The sequence below is a fragment of the Delphinus delphis genome, chromosome 3 (genome assembly GCF_949987515.2).
Source record: "Delphinus delphis chromosome 3, mDelDel1.2, whole genome shotgun sequence".
NCBI lineage: Eukaryota > Metazoa > Chordata > Mammalia > Artiodactyla > Delphinidae > Delphinus > Delphinus delphis.
Window position 1 is genome coordinate 40,133,892 of NC_082685.1, and position 7,596 is coordinate 40,141,487.

The 7,596-nt window shown below is 43.3% G+C and overlaps 1 pseudogene; it reads left to right on the forward strand.

Annotated features, from left to right (window-relative positions):
- The first annotated feature begins 288 nt into the window (after window positions 1-288).
- On the forward strand, window positions 289-1,444 carry LOC132422381 (serine/threonine-protein kinase MARK2 pseudogene; annotated as a pseudogene).
- The last annotated feature ends 6,152 nt before the right edge of the window (window positions 1,445-7,596 follow it).

Consider the following 7,596-nt stretch of genomic DNA (forward strand, 5'->3'; position numbering starts at 1 on the left):
CGCAGGCTTCTCATTGTTGCAGAGCACGGGCTCTAGGCGCACAGGCTTCAGTAGTTGTGGATCTCAGACTCTAGAGCGCAGGCTCAGTAGTTGTGGCACATGGGCTTTGTTGCTCCATGGCATGTGGGATCTTCCTGGACCAGGGCTCGAACCCATGTTCCCTGCATCGGCAGGTGGATTCTTAACTACTGCGCCACCAGGGAAGCCCCTGCCATTGTGTTTTGATTCCATTATAAAGATCAGTTCATCAGGTAGTGTGAAAAGTGATTTTCTTTTGAGGTGACCTGGATGTTTAAGCTGATCTTGGGACACCTTGCCTTCAACCCCTGCAGCGAATCTAACATGCTGCAGGGCTTTCCACCATCTCTGCTGAGGAGACCCATGCTGGCAACAACCAGCTCCTCAAGACCAACAGCAAGGGTACCTTTGCCAAGGTGAAGTTGGCCTGACACATCCTGACTGGGAAGGAGGTAGCTGTGAAAATCATTGACAAGCGTCAACAGGATTCCTCCAGTCTCCAGGGACTATCCCACAAAGTAAAATTCATGAAGGCTTTGAATCATCCCAATACAGTGAGGCTATTTGAAGTGATGGAGGCTGAGGACGAGACTCCTTGTCACGGAATATGCTACTGGAAGAGAGTACCTAGTGGCTCTTGGCAGTTTGCAAGAAAAAGAGATCCAAGTCAAATTCTGCCAGATAGAGTCTGCTATAAAGTACCAGCACCAGAAGTTTATTATCCTGGATGCTGACATGACCACCAAGATTGCTGACTTTGGCTTCTGCATCAAATTCACCTTTAGCAATAAGCTGGATACCCTCTGTGGCAGTCCCCTGTTATGCTGCCCTGGAACTCTCCCAGGGCCAAAAGTATGATGGACCCTCCATTGCTGTGTGGAGCTTAGGAGTCATCCTTTATACTGGTCAGTGGAGCCCTGCCTTTGACGGGCAGAACTTCAAGGAGATATGAGACAGAGTACTGGGCAAAATATACCATATTCTCTTAGACTTGTGCATGGAACATGAAAACCTGCTCAAGAATTCTTTCATTTTTCAATCCCAGCAAGAGAGATACTTTAGAGTAAATCACGGAGGATTCATGAACGAATGTGGGTCATGAAGATGAGAAGCTAAAGCTTCATGTAGAGCCACTCTCTAACTACAGGACCCTGCAGACTGAGCTGATGCATCCATAGGTTACACACAGAAAGGGATCCTAGGACTCACTGAGGTTAATTGCCAAACACTGCAGCCCAGCACAACCTCCAGTGTGTCCCTGCTGCCTCCTCCTCCACCCAAAACTTTAGCAGCGACGCTGGGACCCCAGATGGAACAAATTTCCTCCACAGTTTATCCAAAGGAAATTCCCCACACACTGGGCAGTACATTTGGGATCAGCAGATTTTTGCCCCAATGTGATCCCAGCCTCTCCCTCGGGCAATAACCACAGCTAGCACTGGGGCCACTGGCGGCTTCTTTAGCAAGTTCTCCCTCAAGTTTATATGAAGGTATGCTTATTTCAGGTGTTTCAGAAGGAACCTGCATAAACCTGTAAGCAAACCGCATATGGAGATACTCAAAGCTAGGGAGGCCAAGCCACACACTGCACTTTACATGGAGTATGAAGATCACAAACTCCATGGAGTCCTTTAACATGTCATGAAAATTCAGCAAGGTGCTCGACACAAAAGCTGCCAGTATGAGCTGAATAAGAAATGGTGCTACTGTGCATGCATGGCACCCCAGGGCCAAGAAGGCTTCCTGCAGTGGGAGGCGGAGGTGTGCAAACTCCCACAGTGGTCCTCAACAGGGTCATTTAAACACACAGCCAGCACCTCCATGGCCCTCAAAAGCATTGCCTCTAAAATAACCAAGGAACTTAAGCTTTAAAAGGCTGCCAGATTTTTAGCGCAGTGAAACTACTCTATATGATACTCTTAACCATAGATTCATATCCTTGTACATTCATCTGTCCAGAAACATAGAACGTACAACACCAGGAGTAAATCCTAATGTAGACTATGGACCTTGGGTAATAACGACATGTCAATGTAAGGTTCATCAGTTATAACAGATGTACCAACCTGGTGGGGGATGTTGACAGTGGGAGAGGCTATGCATGTGTGGGGACAGGAAGTATATTAAATCTCTATCTTCCTCTTAATTTTCCTGTGAACGTAAAACTGTTCTTTTATTAAAAAAAAGTCTTTTTTTAAAAGGCTGCCAGGAACCACCTAGGAGACAGAAGGACGGGCCAGCTGGCTCCATCTGCCAGCCTGCCACCTAGCCCCACCCCAAAGGCAGTGACTGGACTGGTCTGTTTCCCCTGGGGCACTTATCCCCTCCCCTGCCCTTCTGGGTGTTTTCTTCCTTGTTTGTGAGAGAGGGCAGATTGTTCTGTAAAATAAAGATAAAAAACAAAACCCTTCCTCCTTCCTCCTTCCTCTTTCCTCCTTCCTCTTTCCTCCTTCTTCCTTTCCTTGCCCCTCCTCCTCCCCCTCTTATATTTTGGCCTACACAGAAAAAATTTGGTTACATACAGAGGGAACTGAGCAAATAGTTAAATACATCAAGGATAATGAAAACCAGGTTTCTCCATGGAAAAAGAGTTACAAATATGGAAAAGGATAGGATAGGATAGGATAGGTTAGGATAGGATAGGATAGGATAGAATAGAATAGAATGCTCAGAAACAAAGCCACACACTTATGTAATATTGATAGATGACAGAGGGGACACATCAGTAGGGAAAGGAGTAACTGTTCATTAAATACAGCTGTAAAAAAAAATTGCAATCCATGTGGAAAAGGAAGAAATTGGATCCCTGCCTCACATTATAACCAAAAATCAATTCTATTGTATTAAGGGCATAAATATGAAAACAAAACTTTTATTTTTATTATTTTTTATTGAAGTATAGTTGATTTACAATATTATGTTAGTTTTAGGTGTACAGCACAGTGATTCAGGTTTGTTTTTTTTTTTTTGCAGATTATATTCCATTAAAGGCTATTACAAGATAATGAATCTAACTCCCTGTGCTATACAGTAAATCCTTGTTGCTTATCTATTTTATGTATAGTTGTTTGTATCTATTAATCCCAGATACAATTTGTTAATTCCACAGGGGGAGGAGGGACAAATTAGGAGTATGGAATAAACAAAACTTTTATTTTTAAATAGAAAAAATTAAGTGGATTTTTTTGTGTGTGCGTGGTGCGCGGGCCTCTCACTGTTGTGGCCTCTCCCGTTGCAGAGCACAGGCTCCGGATGCGCAGGCTCAGCGGCCGTGGCTCACGGACGCAGCCGCTCCGCGGCATGAGGGATCCTCCCAGACCGGGGCACGAACCCGTGTCCCCTGCATCGGCAGGCGGACTCTCAACCACTGCGCCACCAGGGAAGCCCCATTAAGTGGATTTTTTTAAACCTTGAGGTAGGGAATGATTTCTAATCAGGACATAAAAAGCATTGACTATGAAAAAAAAGATTTATCAATTTGACTGTTTAAAATTAAGAATTTATTAGTTATCAAAAGACACCTTAAAGTATGTGAAATAAATTACAAACTTGGAGCAAATATTCCCAGTACATGCAACTAACAAAGAATCAGCATCAAGAAAACCTCCTTTACAGCAATCAGAAAAGTACAAACGATTCATTGTAGGGGTCAGCAATTTTTCTTAAAGGATCAGATTGTAAATACTTTAGTCTTTGAGGACTATCTGGCATCTGTCACAACTACTCAGCCATTATTTTTCAAAAGCAGCCATAGAAAATACATAACATAATTACTTTTTTTTTTTTTTTTTGGTGTGGTGAAAAAATTTAAGATTTACTCTCTCAGCAACTTTCAGGTTTATAATACAATATTGTTAACAGTCACCATTCGGTACATTAGATGAGGTGATAGAGATGATGTGAACTTACCCTATTGTAATAATTTTGCAATATATACATGTATCAAATTATCACATTGTACACCTTAAACTTACACAATGCTGTATATCAATTATATCGCAATGAAGCTGGAAAAAATGCATTGCAAATTAACAGTGCTCCCATAAAACTTTAATTACAAAATGGGGGGCCAGCCCCATGGCCTTAGTTTGCCAATCTTTCTCATAAGGACTGGGGTTGAAATTTGAGTTTGTATCATCTTTGCTACATGATAAAATACTCCAAAACTTGGCGGCTTAAAACAGTAAATATTATTTCTCATGATCCTGTGGATCAACTGGGCGGTTGTTCTGGTCTAGGCCAGCTTGGCAAATCTCTGTTATCAACTGGCAGCTTGGATGGGACTGGAGGTTTTAGGCTGTATTATAGACTGAAGGTTTGTGCTCCTCAGAATTCATATGTTGAAACCTAATCCCCAATGTGATGGTATTTGGGGGTGAGGTCTTTGAGAGGTGACTAGGTCTTGAGGGTAGACCCTCATGAATGGGATTAATGCCCTTCAAAAAGAAACCTCTTGAACGTGCACCTCAAAGCTCATCTGCTTAGCAAAGCCACAAAACACAAACCTCTCACTTTTTACCTGTTTCCACCTAAAAACAAAAACAAAAAACCTACACCACACAGAACTCAGATTTGCTGAAAAATACGTTTCTAATCTCAGAAAAATCTCCGTGTGGCAGATGGCCTACATGCCTCTGTCATGTGGTCCATTTAGGAGCAGGGGTCAGAAGGGAGACTTCCTATTGGCTGCAGGTGGGAAACTGCGTGGACTCATGGAAAGTGAAAGCAGGGCTTGGCTGCAGAACCGGGGGTGGATATAGCTCTTCTCCCGACAGCCTGGGAATGGGAAGTTCACGTCGACTCATGGGAGCTTCAGGGTCAAGCCAACCAAGATTTAGGGACAACCCAAGAGGTTTCCAATCCCCTGGCATAATTTAGACGCGTTTGGGGAAGAGTGCAAGTTCCCCACCTGAGATGACTTTTAAGACTTTCCAATGCAGACGGTATAAGCATTTCTTCAGGGTTCCCTGGAGGCAGCTCATTCATGAGGCATCACCTCTGGGGAGGGGCAGGGGGCTCCTGACAGTAAGCATATGGCACTTAAGACAAAGCAGATGGCACCAACTTTTAAAGATGACTCTTTGCTACTTAATCAATGGCTTCACCTCTAAATTATATTTTTACAGATATGTACCTATGCAACTTAATGTGGCTCTTCTAAGCAGGTGAGGACTTCCTCTTCAATGCTCTATAAAAATGATTTGTGTTCTATATAGTGAGTTTTTCCCGTAAATGTGGCTTAATATTTTAATTCTTAGAATGTGTCTTCTCGGGGCTTCGCTGGTGGCGCAATGGTTAAGAGTCCGCCTGCCAACGCAGGGGACACGGGTTCGAGCCCTGGTCCGGGAAGATTCCCACATGCCATGGAGCAACTAAGCCCGTGCGCCACAACTACTGAGCCCACGTGCTGCAGCTACTGAAGCCCGTGTGCCTGTGCTCCACAACAAGAGAAGCCACCACAATGAGAAGCCCGCACACCGCAAGGAAGAGTAGCCCCCGCTCTCCGCAACCAGAGAAAGCACGTGCGCAGCAACGAAGACCCAACACAGCCAAAATAAACAAAATTAATGCATAAATTTATAAAAATAAAATAAAAGAATGTGTCTTCTCTATGTGATGCAACTAAATTCTGTTTTGTTTGTGGAATGACTAACACAGGCCAACTCCCTCTCTTCACTTAACAAAAGACCAATGAGCTGTTAATCAAGCTGTTATCTCCACGATGCTACTTGCTCAATGCACTGATTTCTTAAGTATGTGGAATCCTATTTCTTTTGAATCTGTATATCATATGTAAGACTGAATCTACTTAATAAACACTGAATAACCAAAAAAAAAAAAAGAAAGGAAAAGAAACCTCTTTAGGGAAAAATCTGAGTATCTCCTCTTCTCTCACACCTACACTTCCATTGCCTTCACATCTAACACCAGATGTGTGGGGCTTTTCCCCACACCGAGCAATTCTGTGACACCGTTCTGGTGCCCTACAATTTAATTAGATTCTGATACCATCTACCTGGAGTAAGCATCAGATCCTCTGTGTTAAAGGGCTCAGTCCCACAAAACTGCCCCCTGCCCACCTCCAACTTCATTTGGATGCTAAGCTCAAATTCAGGTTGTTACCTGTACTTCTGACAGAATGGCTGTAACTCAGAAGTTCCCACGACCCCCTCCTCAAGTTTGATTAATTTGCTAGAGTGGCTCACAGAACTCAGGAAAACAGTTTACTTACTATTGACACATTACTGGTTTACTACAAAGAATATTAAGGATGCGAATGAAGAGCCAGATGAAGAGATACATAGGGTGAAGGCCGGAAGCGTCCCAAGCACAGGAGTTCGTCTCCATCGAGTGTGGGGTACACTGCCCTCTGGGCATGTGGGTACATTCTTGTTCACCAACCTGGAAAATCTCCGAGCCTCATCCTTTTAGATTTTTATGGAGGCTTTGTTACATAGGTACGATTGATTAAATCACTGATGATTGGTGATTGAACTCAATCTCCAGCCTCTCTCCCTTCCCCAGAGGTAGAGGGGTGGGAGGGGAGGCAGAAAGTTCCAATCCTCTAATACTTTAATGGTTCCCTTGGCAACCGGTCCCCAACCTTAAGGGCTATCCAAAAGTGACCTCAATAACATAAATTCAGGTGTGGTTGAAAAGCGTGCTCACATTACTTAGGTTATTTCAAGGGTCTTAGGAGCTCTGTGCCAGGAACAGGATGAAAATCGACTATATATTTGTTACAGATCACAAGACCACAAAAGAGCTCCCTTGTTCCTTCTATCATGTGAGGACATAGCCAGAAGACGGCCATCTATGAACCAGGCCCTCACCAGATGCTGAATCTGTTGGAATCTTGATCTTAGACTTCTCAGCCTTTAGGAACGTAAGAAATAAATGTCTGTTTGTTTACAAACCACTCAGTCTCTGGTGTTTCATTATAGCAGCCCAAACAGACTGAGACACAGTGGTTCACTTACATGCCTGGTGGTTGGCAGAACAGTCAGGATAGGGGCCTCCTCTTGGCCCCTTGTCTTTTCTTCCATGTGTTTTCATCTTCCAGGATGCTGATCTGGATTTTGTCAGTGGTGGCAAAAAGACTCCTAGCAGCAAGAAAGGGCAAGCCCAAAGCATAAGCAGTTTTCAGGCCTCTGCTTGCATCACATTTCTTAATGTTCCTTTGAACAAAATAGGTCATATGGACAAGCCCAGATTCAAGAGGTAGAGAAACAGACTCTATCATCTCTTGACAGAAGGATGAGCAAAGTCACATGGCAAAGGGGAATGCAATCTGGAATGGGAGGAATTTGCAGCCATTTTACAATCGACCTAACTGTAAACATTTAAACAACATGATGTAAATGCATATTCTAGGTAGTCAGTGACTGCAAATACATAAATTACTAACTTCTCATGTTAGACTTCTCTGGTTTTTTATTCCTAAAGGAAAGCTTTTCCACCAATAACAAGTTTATAGAACAATCCGTGATTTTGCTTTCACAAGCTCTCTTATGCCAATCTCTTATGCAAATGGGTCAACTGAGACATTTCTATAAACTATTTATATCAATGATTACC